Below are 14196 nucleotides of genomic sequence, written 5' to 3' on the forward strand. Positions count from 1 at the left end.
TCGATCGACCCTTGGTCTTTTCCCAGTATGGCATTACTTATGTACTTATGTACTGCTAAAAGAGCCAAACGATGGCAACTATTCAGTTAGTTTTCAGAAGGGACTTAAAATTGGAGAGGGAAGTCTGAAATCTGAGGTAGAGAGTTCCAGAGTTTGGATGCAAGGTAATCTCAAAGTAGATTCGCAGAAGATATTCAAGTGGAGAAAGGAAAGGGAGGGGAATACAAGGAGGTGGTTATACAGACTTAGTGGAAGTTGCCCTACTTTTTAGTCTGTGCCCAGAGATCAAGAAGTTATCTCCTAAGGTGGATCAAGTATCTGGCATAAACCAAATTTAGCAACATTCCATGCTACCTATCCCAGGACAAGCAGTTGCTTCCCTTTGGCTTGGAAAAGAGACAGCGGGGGGAGGGGGGGGGGTGGCAGAGGATATGATTTGAGATCTATAAAATCCTGAGTGGTGTAGACTTTCAAATCAGGCTGCTATCGGGGAGACTGAAATGGAGTGCTAGTGGTCACATGACCGCCTGACGTAAGGAGCAGCTGCCTATATCCAGAATCATAACGGCAACAACCGCCGCCCAAGGAGCAGGCCATGCTCCTTGGGGTGAGCAACGGGGCAAGCAAAATAAAGAAGTGATGTGTTTCATCTGGTGCAATTTGTGAGTTTGTTGTTTATTTTTGGGATATACTTTTGGGGCTGGGTTATTGGGGACTGTAGGTGTAGGAACGGGAGGGATTATGGATGCTGTAGGATTAATTCCGGCTTGGTGGCAAGAAAGGGGAGCTGGAGGGATAGAGGTTAGGAAGGAATTTTTAAGAGGTAGAAATGAGGATAATTTTATTTTAATGTGTAGTTTTAATTGTGGAGGAGGGTTGGATGGGTTTGTAGGTATTTGTGGCGAAACTGAGTTTCTGAGCCTATGAACTGTATTATTTTGCTGATGACATGTATTTCTCCTAAGTGGCCAGCAGATGGCGATTGTTTTCATTTTTTTTTCTTTTTCCTGCCTGTGAATCAATTTATCAATCTCAGTTTGAAAGTAGAGGGGAAAAGACCTCTCTGCTGAGATTCTGTGATCAGTTATGTTCTGTAACTGGTGAGCAGCTATATTTCCTGTACTTTCCAGGCACTATTCAGGTACCTGTCAGTTTTGTAAACAGACTACTACTATGACACAATGGACACATCAGAAATCTTTACAGACATTCCAATTGAGATATAAAACGACATGTAAAACTCCTTTTGTCGTTTACGTTATTGAATGTCCTTGTCACTTGTACTATGTGGGGCGGACTATGAGACATATGAAAGTGAGACTGATCAAACATAAAAGCAGATTAGCTACAAAAACTCTTACTGCCCCCATGGTCTCGCATTGTGAACAATTTAATCGCACATTTTCAGATTTACATTGGTTTATTATAGATCATGTTCCAGCAACTGTGCAGGGGATGGATCGGACTACTATGTTAGCCAGTCGTGAGCAGTGGTGGATCTTTACTCTAAAGACAGTGAATCCCCAAGGACTTAATGAAAATATAGAGTGGAACACCTTGATTTGAGTTCTTTGGACTGTGTAAATATTCTTCTGTTTTGTTTAAATAAAGTTGGTTGAACTCTGACGTCATCTGAAGGACAGTTCCGTTCCATACATTATTGGAGGTGCCTATGTAAGCCATGTTGTGTAATTGGAATTTAAGTCTCACTTCTTTTGGTGATAAAGGAAAAAGAGGACTCCTTTGCCTTAACCCTTGTCCCTGAGGAAAGTAACTGAAACCTGCGGAGTCGGGCGGTTTCAGGGGAAGGCGCGACAGGAACAGCGAGAATTTAGTAGCTGTCAGCGAGGCGAGATAAGTGCACAGTTCTTCACCATATATATATATATTTTAGAGTTGGTGTGATTGTTATAGCAGTATGGTGTTGGGAAGCAAAAGAAAATATTAAAAAAAAAAAAAGTTTTCCCAAATAATCTTAGAGTAACCCGATGAAAGAAGTGCTATACCACTAGGTAGCAGCTTCATTGTCTGCAGTAATAGTGGAAAAATATCTGAGGGTACTCTATTTACAAAAAATATATATACATGAAGATATATAGGTGAGATCTGTGACACTAAGTATTTATATATTTTTGGTGGTTTTCAGTCCTGGTTTGTGTGAAAAGCATTGAATGTTACCAGAGACATTGATATCATTAATTCGCTTTCTGTAGATAGACCCAGGGGCATAGCCAGACCTCACGGTGGGAGGGGGCCAGAACCCGAGGTGGGTGGCACATTTTGTTCTGCCAGCCCACCGCTGCCTCGCTGCACTGCCACTCCCTACCCCGCCACTCCCCACCCACTGCCGCAGCAAATACCTTGGCTGGTGGGGATCCCCAACCATCGCCAGCTAAAGCCTTGACCAGTGCCGGTCTCTGATGCCACCGCATTTCCTGCCCTGCTCTGTCTTCCCCCTCATGTCCTGCATGCTCCTTTTAGTGAAATTGAGCATGCTCAGCTTTACTAAAAGGAGCTTGCTGGATGTGAGGGGAAGGCAGAGCAGGGCAGGCAACGTGGCAGCGCCAAAGATCTGCGCTGGACAAGGCTTTAGCTGGCGATGGTTGGGGATCCCCACCAGCCAAGGTATTTACTGCGGCAGTGGGTGGGGAGTGGCGGGGTAGGGAGTGGCAGCGCAGTGAGGGGGCGATCTGTTAGGGACCCCCGCCAGCAAAACCAGGAGCCCAGAGGAAATTTTGGGGTCCCTGTGGCCCCATGTAGCTACGCCACTGGATAGAACTATTTCAGTTGTGTGTTATTGTGTGCTGTTTTTGTTCCATCTGTTTTATAGTTCACTGCTCAATATTTTATGAGAATAAATGTAATTGTTTGTTCGCTCTGCTTGTCTGGACTGATTAAAAATCCTGGTGGTTTGTGTGTTGGGTCTGTGATTGCTTTCTGGGAACTGTGGGGCCCCTGGGAGTATGGCTTCCAGTGACCTAGAAATCACTGGGGATAATTTGAAAGTTGGAGACTCGCCCAGAGTTGTGACCCAGTCGGTGGGAGGAGGTTTCTGCTGTAGAGCACAAGCAGCAAGTGCAGCTGGACCTGAGCTGTGCTGGGACAGACTCTCCAGGTGGCCGCAGGGTTAACCCCAGCTGGGTGTCTAGGCTTTTTGTGACAGTATTAAATTGTTATTGTTGAATATCCACTCGATGAAAACGAAGATAGAGCTGCTTCAGGTGTTATTGGAGGAAGTGAAGCCTGTTGTAGTGTGTCTGAGTGAAACTTGACTGAGACGGGGCGTCATGTTATGTTTTGCAAGGTGTCTCTTGGGACTATAGCATTTTTTTGCAGTTAGGGGTTGGTTATAGAGGAGGTGGGGTGGTAGTGTTAGCCCTGCCTGTTATGGAGATGTCTATGACCAGATTGCCTTATAAAGAAGTTCTTTTGTTTTGGAGTTTGGAAGGTTTAAGGTTTTATTTGGTGCTTTTTTATTGTCCACTGGGGCTATCTGAAACAGATTGGGAATTAGTGCTGCAGTCTATTGCTGAGCTAGCTGTGGTGTATCCGAATATAGTACCCTTAAGTGATTTTAAATGTTCATCTAGATGATTTGTTAGTACCTCAGTCATCTAGGTTTAACTCCCTTTTTTTTGTATGATTTGGACATGATACAGTGGCTACGTCAGCCAGCACATCAAGGGGGTCAAAATTTGGACCTGTTCTTTTCCGAGTTATTTACCCCATTTACGCTTGTAGGGAGGTTTTGAAGGTAGAGATGGATGTTTGCCCCTTTGCAGAAAGTGAAAAGGCAGGAAGGAGGTTCTAGATGGTACCATGCAAATTTGAGTGACTTTGGGTTAAATATAGAACACCTGCTTTGGAGAAGCATTGTAGACAATTCCAGTTGGTTTATAGGAAGGCAGTAAAGCAGAATATTGGTTTCAGAGGATAAGTACATAAGTGCATAAGTAATGCCATACTGGGAAAAGACCAAGGGTCCATCGAGCCCAGCATCCTGTCCACGACAGCGGCCAATCCAGGCCAAGGGCACCTGGCAAGCTTCCCAAACGTACAAACATTCTATACAAGTTATTCCTGGAATTTTGGAGTTTTCCAAGTCCGTTTAGTAGCGGTTTATGGACTTGTCCTTTAGGAAACCGTCCAACCCCTTTTTAAACTCTGCTAAGCTAACCGCCTTCACCACTTTCTCCGGCAACGAATTCCAGAGTTTAATTACACGTTGGGTGAAGAAAAATTTTCTCTGATTTGTTTTAAATTTACTACACTGTAGTTTAATCGCATGCCCCCTAGTCCTAGTATTTTTGGAAAGTGTGAACAGACGCTTCACATCCACCTGTTCCACTCCACTCATTATTTTATATACCTCTATCATGTCTCCCCTCAGCCGTCTCTTCTCCAAGCTGTATAGCCCTGGCCTCCTTAGTCTTTCTTCATAGGGAAGTCGTCCCATCCCCGCTATCATTTTAGTCGCCCTTCGCTGCACCTTTTCCAATTCTACTATATCTTTCTTGAGATGCTGCGACCAGAATTGAACACAATACTCAAGGTGCGGTCGCACCATGGAGCGATACAACGGCATTATAACATCCTCACACCTGTTTTCCATACCTTTCCTGATAATACCCAACATTCTATTCGCTTTCTTAGCCGCAGCAGCACACTGAGCAGAAGGTTTCAGTGTGTTATCGACGACGACACCCAGATCCCTTTCTTGGTCCGTAACTCCTAACGTGGAACCTTGCATGACGTAGCTATAATTCGGGTTCTTTTTTCCCACATGCATCACCTTGCACTTGCTCACATTAAACATCATCTGCCATTTAGCCGCCCAGTCTCCCAGTCTCGTAAGGTCCTCTTGTAATTTTTCACAATCCTGTCGCGATTTAACGACTTTGAATAACTTTGTGTCATCAGCAAATTTAATTACCTCGCTAGTTACTCCCATCTCTAAATCATTTATAAATATATTAAAAAGCAGCGGTCCTAGCACGGACCCCTGAGGAACCCCACTAACTACCCTTCTCCATTGTGAATACTGCCCATTTAACCCCACTCTCTGTTTCCTATCCTTCAACCGGTTTTTAATCCACAATAGGACATTTCCTCCTATCCCATGACCCTCCAATTTCCTCTGTAGCCTTTCATGAGGTACCTTGTCAAACGCCTTTTGAAAATCCAGATACACAATATCAGCCGACTCCCCTTTGTCCACATGTTTGTTCACTCCTTCAAAGAATTGAAGTAAATTGGTCAGGCAAGATTTCCCCACACAAAAGCCATGCTGACTTGGTCTCAGTAATCCATGTCCTCGGATGTGCTCTGTAATTTTGTTTTTGATAATAGCCTCTACCATTTTCCCCGGCACTGATGTCAGACTCACCGGTCTATAATTTCCCGGATCTCCCCTGGAGCCTTTTTTAAAAATGGGCGTTACATTGGCCACCCTCCAATCTTCCGGTACCACGCTCGATTTTAAGGATAAGTTGCATATCACTAGCAGTAGCTCCGCAAGCTCGTTTTTCAGTTCCATCAGTACTCTAGGATGAATACCATCCGGTCCAGGAGATTTGCTACTCTTCAGTTTGCCGAACTGCCCCATTACGTCCTCCAGGTTTACCGTGAAGTCAGTAAGTTTCTCCGACTCGTCCGCTTGAAATACCATTTCCGACACCGGTATCCCACCCAAATCTTCCTCGGTGAAGACCGAAGCAAAGAATTCATTCAGTCTCTCCGCTACGTCTTTGTCTTCCTTGATCGCCCCTTTTACCCCTCGGTCATCCAGCGGCCCAACCGATTCTTTTGCCGGCTTCCTGCTTTTAATATACCGAAAAAAATTTTTACTATGTTTTTTTGCCTCTAATGCTATCTTTTTTTCATACTCCCTCTTGGCCTTCTTAATCTGCGCCTTGCATTTGCTTTGACACTCCTTATGCTGTTTCTTGTTATTTTCAGACGGTTCCTTCTTCCATTTTCTGAAGGCGTTTCTTTTAGTGCTAATAGCTTCCTTCACCTCACTTTTCAACCAGGCCGGGTGTCTTTTCTAATTCGCGGAATATGTATGGCCTGGGCCTCCAGGATGGTATTTTTGAACAGCGTCCATGCCTGTTGTACAGTTTTTACTCTCTCAGTTGCCCCCCTAAGTTTTTTTTTTACCGTTCTTCTCATTTTATCATAGTCTCCTTTTTTAAAGTTAAACGCTAACGTATTTGACTTTCTGTGTACAGTTACTTCAAGGTTGATGTCAAAACTGATCATATTATGATCACTGTTATCAAGCGGCCCCAGTACCATAACGTCCCTCACCAGATCATGCGCTCCACTAAGGACCAAGTCTAGAATTTTTCCTTCTCTCGTCGGCTCCTGCACCAGTTGCTCCATAAAGCTGTCCTTGATTTCATCAAGGAATTGTATCTCTGTAGCGTGTCCTGATGTTACATTTACCCAGTCTATATTTGGATAATTGAAGTCACCCATTATTATCACATTGCCCATTTTGTTCGCGTCTCTGATTTCTTTTATCATTTCTGTGTCTACCTGCTCATCCTGGCGAGGTGGACAGTAGTACACTCCTATCACCATTTTTTTCCCTTTTATACATGGAATTTCAACCCACAGTGATTCAAAGGTGTGATTTGTGTCCTGCTGAATTTGAAGTGTTTAGTGTGGCGGTTGTTTTATGTTCTGGTGACTTTGACAGACACTCAAGCCATGGGTTATACGGTATCTCCCCAGGTGGAGTGAGTATTTGAATTCAAAGGTGGATAACTTATGACTTCAGGCCGTGGCTGTTGGTTCTTCACTATCCAGCTCTGCTGATTCAGCGGGGTTGGGTGCAGATACTGTTAGTCAGTGGTGTGAGTTCCGGTTGGTTTCGATGTTAAAATTGGAAAAAGTAGTAAGGAGGGTAGGGAAGTCTATATCAGTGTTGGATGTTATACTCCCCCCCCCCCCCCCCCACACACACACACCAAAGTGGTGGTTGTTGCTGACCCATGGGCTTTTGCCATTTGTTCTGGCCATGGTGAATCAGAGTTTGGCAACTGGTCAGGTGCCTAGGGATTGGAAGCATGTAGCAGTTGACCACTGTTGAAAGGAGTACAGCTGGATTCGTTGAAGCCTGAGCATTATTGGCTAGTTTCAAGTTTACCTCTGTTGGCGAAAGTAATAGAACAGGTTGTAGTTGAACAGTTACTTGAGTTTTTCTTCCTCTGATTTGTTACAGCATAGGCAAACTGTGCTATTGTGTGGGATATAGTACTGAAACGACATTGGTAGAACTTGTTAGTGAATTGAGAATTATATTAGATTCGGGGGACCAGTCCCTAGTGGTATCCCTGGACCTGGCCTCTGCTTTCGATACAGTGTATCTTCATTTGTTGGTACATCATCTGCAATTGGGGGGAGTGAATGGACTGGTTTTGTGTCAGTTTGTGAATTTCTTAACTGAACGTTCATTTGCAGTAGTACAGAGACTTGACTTGAGGTGTCTACTTCTAGAGCCTTTACGGTGTGGAGTACCATGAGGCTCAACCTTGTCTCCTTTTGTTGCTTTGCTAGTGAGTGAGATTCAGAGTCATAGGATTAATCCTTAGATGTATGAAGATGATTGCCTGTTGGTTTGGAGGGTTAAGAAATCGCAACCGGATTTGAAAGGTCTGCAGGAGGGTTTAGCAGCAGCTGAAACATGGCTGGCTGTGAATAGATTGGTGTTAAATATTGAGAATACAGTGGATTCATGGTGGAAAAGGAGTAAAGGATCCTTCGTTGACATTGTTTGGACGGTCCTTACCTGTGGTGGAATCTTTTAAATACCTAGGGGTATTGACTAATGGAAAGCAGTTATTTTTGCCTCATGTGACTGGGTTGTTGCGACGGGGATATATGATACTTAGGAAGTTGCGGGCCGTTTGTAATTTGGTAGATTGTGATTCTTTTTAAACTCTTTTGCATAGTTTGTTCATTTCTCAACTTGACTATGCTAATGCATTGCTGTCTGCATAAGTTGCAAACCTTGCAAAATACAGCGATTCGTCTATTGGAAGGTCTGTGAAGGTACGATCATGTAACTCTGTTATATATACATTATCATTGGCTACCAATTTATAGGGTGCAGTTTAAGGTTTAGTCTTAACTCATAAAGTTTGTCATACTTGTGGAAGTTAATAGTATCATATGTGCCAGGAAGAATGTTGTGTTCCTGAACAGAACTTTTGTTGCAGATGTTGGTGGTGACATGTGCCCAGTTGGAAGCTACATGTAAGGGGGTATTTTTTTATCATGCACCTTAGACTGTGAAATGCTTTTCCACAGGAACTTAGAGAGGGGAGGTGCAGTCTCTAGTTCGGTTTAAGAGATTGTTGAAGGTGCACTTTTTTCAGCAGTCTTCTTCGGTCTCTCTTCCTGAGAGTTAGCCTGTTTGGAAGATCAGTGAGCTCAGATATAGATGCGGATTAATATTTGTTTTTGTTTTTAACTTGGTGTGTTTGGTTTAGATGGTTGTGTGTTCTTGGATGATTTACTTTACTGTTTTTATGGAGTTCTTTATATATATGTTATGATTTATTATTGTAAACCACTTTGATTTCTATGGTAGGGAAGCAGTATATCAAGTCTTAATAAACTATAACTGTAAAAGTGAATCAGTTTTTCACTTTTTCAAAAAGTACAAAGACCAGGGGACACTCAATAAAATTAAGTGGAAATATTTTTAAAACAAGTAAGAGGAAATATTTTTTCACTCAAAAATAGTTAAGCTCTGGAACTTGCTGCAAGAAGATGTGGTATCAGCAGTTAGCATATCTGGGTTTAAAAAAGGTTTGGACGAGTTCCTGAAGGACAAGTCCTTAGTCTGTTATTGAGATTGACATGGGGGAGGCCACTGCTTGCTCCGGGATTGGTAGCATGAAATGTTGCTACTAATTGAGTTTCTGCCAGGTATTTGTGACCTGGATTGGCCACTGTTGGAAGCAGGATACTAAGCTATATGGACATTTGGTCTGACCCAGTATGGCTATTCTTATGTTCTTAAGTCCATTTAAAGCATTTCTTCTTGAGAACAAAATCCCCTAGCATACATCCTGGCAGCTATGGATAACTCTATCTCATCTGAACTTCAGGAAACTTCTCTCAGAAGCCTGTAAGGCCCTAACCACTAAATCATACTACTGGATTAGAAGATCCCAAGATACCACTACTCATCCAAGCCTTCTAGCCTAGGCTCTGAATTTGATGCTGCGAAATCCAGAAAGCTGTATCAATTATACTATACCAGTCACAGGAAAAGATCAAGTTTTAACAAATTTATCACCTTACCAGCTGGGTTTTGTGGTCTACTCTGCATCCTGACTGCTCAGGCATTTGCAGATTCCTGCCTCCTATTGTTTTGTGTTAAACCTGACACAGGATCAAAAAGTAACCCCACTCATTTGCCAGAAGAGGCGCACAGTTAGGATTCTGTGTGTGAATAATTTGACATAAAAAGGGGGACCCCCCCCCCCCCCCACCAAAGTTCTCAGGAACAAGCTGAAACCAGTTGCTTTAAAGCAGAAAAATATTTCCTTTCCTAGTCACCACAAGAGTACTTATTTTGAGCGAGTGTAGCTAAAGCTACCAGTTCCCTTCTGTGCAGAATACTTCCTGTTAGAGGCCAACCAAAACCATTTTTTTTTCAGTTTTGGTTGAAACCAAAACGGTGGCCAAAATTTGCCGCTCAGTTTCAACTGAAACTGAAACCAGTTACTCTTCCAAATCACAGCATCCCCCTCCTTGCTCCAGTCTCAAAATGGCTTCCGCAACCTCTAACAGCAGCCTTGCAAGATTGTCGTGGGACGTCTCAGCTGTTTCAACGGCAGAGACTGCAATTAGACATCAGAGATTCTAAGGTAGACCGGGAGGGGATCTACAGGATGGGGGAGGGAACTGAGGCCCACTTTTGTGCAGGAGGAGGGACGGAGAGAGCGAAAACAAGGGAAGGAAAGAGCTGAGCCCACTCCTGTTGGGGGGGGGGGGGTGAGGGGAGGAAGTGCACACACATGCACTGTAGGTACAGAGTAAGTTTCAGTTTCTGCCAAAAATGTACTAGCATCTTTGGCCATATCGAAAACAAGACTGAACATGGATTTTGGGTTAGTTTCAGCACAAACCAAAATTTTGTCGGCCTGTACTTGATGTGTGTTGATGCAGCTAGTTTGGAGGTCCTCAGTTCAAGTGCTCCACCTACAACTCTATGTAGAAAAAAGTCTAAATGGCCAACATGGAGAGGCTGGGGTAGCCAAATTGTTCATACCCTACTCCTCACCATGAAGCATAAGAAGTAGACATTCAGACTGTCATCTCCAATCAATAAGACCTAGGTACCGGTAGACAGCTTGTGTGACTTCCAGGGTGCCTTAAAGTGCACGGCACTAGCCTTAACACCTAGAAGGCATGTTCTAAAGTGTGGACTGCAGTTCTGTATTATTGGAGAAACTCCAAGGCGATGTGACAGGATACATTTCTGAAAAGAAGGCATGCTGTAAACTGCAGCTGATCTGTATGATATTGCATGCCTGCTGGACTGACGTTATTTGACAGAGTGATCATGGCAACAGGGCCAACAACTAAGCTCTCAATTTCCTTCGCTTCTGGAAGGAAGATGAGTTCGTATGCTAGAGCAGTTTCTGCGCTTCTGTTTTTTTTTTTAACATTGTGGTATGTGTTCAAGAGCCCAGTCCATGGTGCCTTGCTTGCTGCCTTTCAAGGTAGATCAACCTTCTGTATTGTTTCAGGACGGTAATTCTTCCCATTTTCTGTTGATTCTTTTACCTGGATTAGTCATTTGTATGACCTAGTTCTGTGAAGCAGGTCCTTCAATACATTTCTTGTCAGGGATGTGGATCTCCTCCCTTAGTTGGCCTGTAGGTTCGATGAGTATCAAAGACAAATATTTAGATCACACAGTGTCTCCCTTTCTGAATCTTTGGTGCTCGTTTTCAAAGCAGATGGATGTATTTTTGGGCATATTGAGACATCCATCTGCCAAAAGCGTCCAAATCGCAATTTTCGAAAAGTATAATTTCGATGTCCTGCACTGCAGTTTGTCTAAATAGCAATGAGGCGTGTTTAGGGTGAGACTAGAGAGGGCCCAAATTTAGTACGTACAAGAGCAATAATCACAGGGGACTAAACATCCAAGTCAAAAATGAAAGGTATCTTAAGTTAGAATCATGTCCAGGGTATAAAAAGGTTCCCTGACTGAGTATCTGACCACTGGAGGGATTAGGGTATGACCCCCTCATGAATCCCGTAGTGGTTACTGTTGCCCTCCCTCACCCATGAAAATGACACAGGAAGGGGAAACTAGGCTCCCTGACAATAGCAGATACGATGGACATTCTGAATACAGCAGCAAGCGGGTCTGAATGGTAGCCTACTGGTCAGCGCAACGAACTGTAAACCAGGGGACCCAAGTTCTCAAATCTCATGTCAACTCTTCTTTCTTTCTTTTCTGGAGGGCTCACAATTTAAAGGGTTAAAAAAAAAAGAGAGATAACTACTATCCCTAACTATTAGACACCTGCAAGCTTGAGGGCTAATTGAGGTGGTGCACATGCAGGTATTTCCCTGTCTCTGGAGGGCTCACCATTTAAAATAAGAGTTCTAGGAGAATATTAACCTGGATTAAAGTCTATTGCACTGACCACTAGACTGCACATCTACTCTGCAGGGATGTCTTTGTGGCCATTTTTGTGCAAATGCTGCCAGACAGATGTCCTTGTCCCTGCTTTTTTGGCATTCGTTATTTGGATGTTTTATTTTGGAAAATGGCTGTTCATTTTGGACGTCATCACATATTTTCAAACTGGAAACCGTGTCACTTTTCCTTTTCAAAAATAGCTGTGAAATAGACGGTGTGTGTGTGTGGGGGGGGGGGGGTTAAATTTTATGAGTGGGACGTCTCAATTCTGACAGACATTCTTTCGAAAAAGCCCCTTTCTAGGCCTTTTCTTACCTTGATTTATGGAGGGCAAATTGTTTCTGGTTACTTGCAAATTCTCTTTCACCCTTCTGTGCTGTCGTTTGTATGGAAGTTTTTTCCCTTTCCAATCTTCCTTGTGTGAATTTTCTTTTACAATATTGGAATAATTTCTGTACTTGTTTGTGCACCTTTCTCCTATCCAAAGAAAACTGGAATTTTCATAGGATGTTTGTGATCTCTCTTACAAGCACTTGGCAAAGGTCATGGCAACTTTCTCATCATCTACAGCAATGTTTCCTAAGTCCAGTCCTGGAGTATCCCTTGCCAGTCAGGTTTTCAGGATATCCGCAATGAATATGCATGAAAACGATTTGCATATAATGGAAGCAGTGTATGCAAATCAAGTTCATGCATATTCATTGTGGATATCCTGAAAACCTGACTGGCAAGGGGTACTCCAGGACTGGACTTGGGAAACACTGCTTTAGCAGTTCTTCCCAATATTTTTTTATATCTAAGGAACTTTGTTTGCATGCAGGAATCCTCTCTTTTCTTTTCTCTCTATTCAATACATCTTTCTAAAAGGATTAATACCTTCAACCTCCTTTGTTTCATTTTCAAAAAGGAATGACAGGAACATTTCTGCCATGTATTTTCCTTTTTTCTGTGGGTTTTTCTAGGAAGAGTGAAACCTGCCTCATATTCTGTTCTTTTTATATAGTAGTGCTTCTTCTGAAATTAATTCCTTCCCAAGCATGTTTGCCTGTCATGGATACATTTCACAGCAGAGCTTCCAATATGTGTATACAGTTTGAGCATATTGATGTTTCTTCTTGTAGTTGCATGGTTTTTTTTTTTTTTTTTTTTGAGTATAGGTGTTGCTGTGCATTCATATCCTGCACTTGAAATGTGGTAATTTGAGCAGAATTTTTGAGATCCCTTCTAGGGCACCACTTTACTACATCTTACAGGTTCTGGACTAGGCTGGTGAGAATGCCAAGGAAGGAGACTTAAGGTCTTAACCTGCTAATTTTCTTTCCATTAGTCCAACCAGACCAGTCCAGATTCCCCCCTCCCCCACGCAAGTACCTCAGAAGCTACACTTTTCAGGTTCTGGATTAAACAGCCCAATTAGGCCACTAACTCAGGGGGCAGTAGTTAAAGTAGACCGAACCTTCCTCTCAGAATAAATGAAGATGTCTGCAAGTGAAAAGGTTATGTTAAGGAATATTTGGAGGAGTTTAAGTATCTTCCCTCTTATTTTCCCCTTGGGGTTAAAGAGGTATGCTATTGGTGTAATAATTTACTTGAAAGAAGAGATCATTTGTTCCATTGCTTTGTCATTTGAAATTCTGATGACATCCTGCTGCACTGTACTCTTAGGGTGAACACACAGGACTTTTTTTTTTTTTTTTTTACTTCTGTCTCTATTCACTGGTCGATTGATCTGGTGGGACTAAAGGAAAGAAAATTAGCAGGTAAGAACAAAATATTAGATTTTTTCTTTAGATGTTTTTCTTCATAAGTTAAACAAGTTTGGTACGGTGTACTTTCTTCCAGAGTACAATTGTGATTTTTGTGGGCACTTACGTCCTTCTTTCCAACCTGGACTGTAAGGATCTTAGAGGTACTTATATCAGAGAACATTACAAGATAGCAATACTCTGGACTGTTGTCTAGGGGGTGTACCTCTGAAGCCCAATGACAAGCTAGCTGTTGTGATAGGAATGAACAATGCCACAGGTGGAATATATATATATATATATATATATATATATATATATATATATATATATATATATATATAGTTATTTATTAGGTAGAAAAATATATGTAAATAGTTGTGAAGCAAAGTGCCAAGCAAAATACAAAAAAATAACTTGCTATAAAATTAGATTATCACCAAATATATTATCATCTGATTATCCTAATGCACTAACTAAGGAGTGATTACACAACCCAGTACAATCATGAATTCCTAATGATTGTTATAAGAACTTATCACACGTCTTATGCAAATACAATTATCAGCTGAATACACAGACCAAAAGTCCTGCCGTAAACCTATCTTTCTCAGACAACTAAGGACTAATTTTCCCCGTCTATAGGTAATGAATCCTGATCTCACCTTGCCATCTGTGACAGTCTCCCAATGGTAGAGAAGCGGATTTTTCCTCTGACTCGAGCTGAGGTCTCAGCGAGTCTCAGTTCAGAGATAAGTCCAAAGGTATATC

The 14196-nt window shown here is 42.4% G+C and overlaps 1 protein-coding gene across 2 annotated transcripts in view; it reads left to right on the top strand.

The window, feature by feature from the left end:
• Positions 1-14196, top strand: part of ZBTB26 (zinc finger and BTB domain containing 26) — a 116316-nt gene that overhangs the window by 24783 nt on the left and 77337 nt on the right. The gene's annotated exons all lie outside the window — the stretch shown is intronic.

The sequence above is a fragment of the Microcaecilia unicolor genome, chromosome 6 (assembly GCF_901765095.1).
Source record: "Microcaecilia unicolor chromosome 6, aMicUni1.1, whole genome shotgun sequence".
Classification (NCBI taxonomy): Eukaryota; Metazoa; Chordata; class Amphibia; order Gymnophiona; family Siphonopidae; genus Microcaecilia; species Microcaecilia unicolor.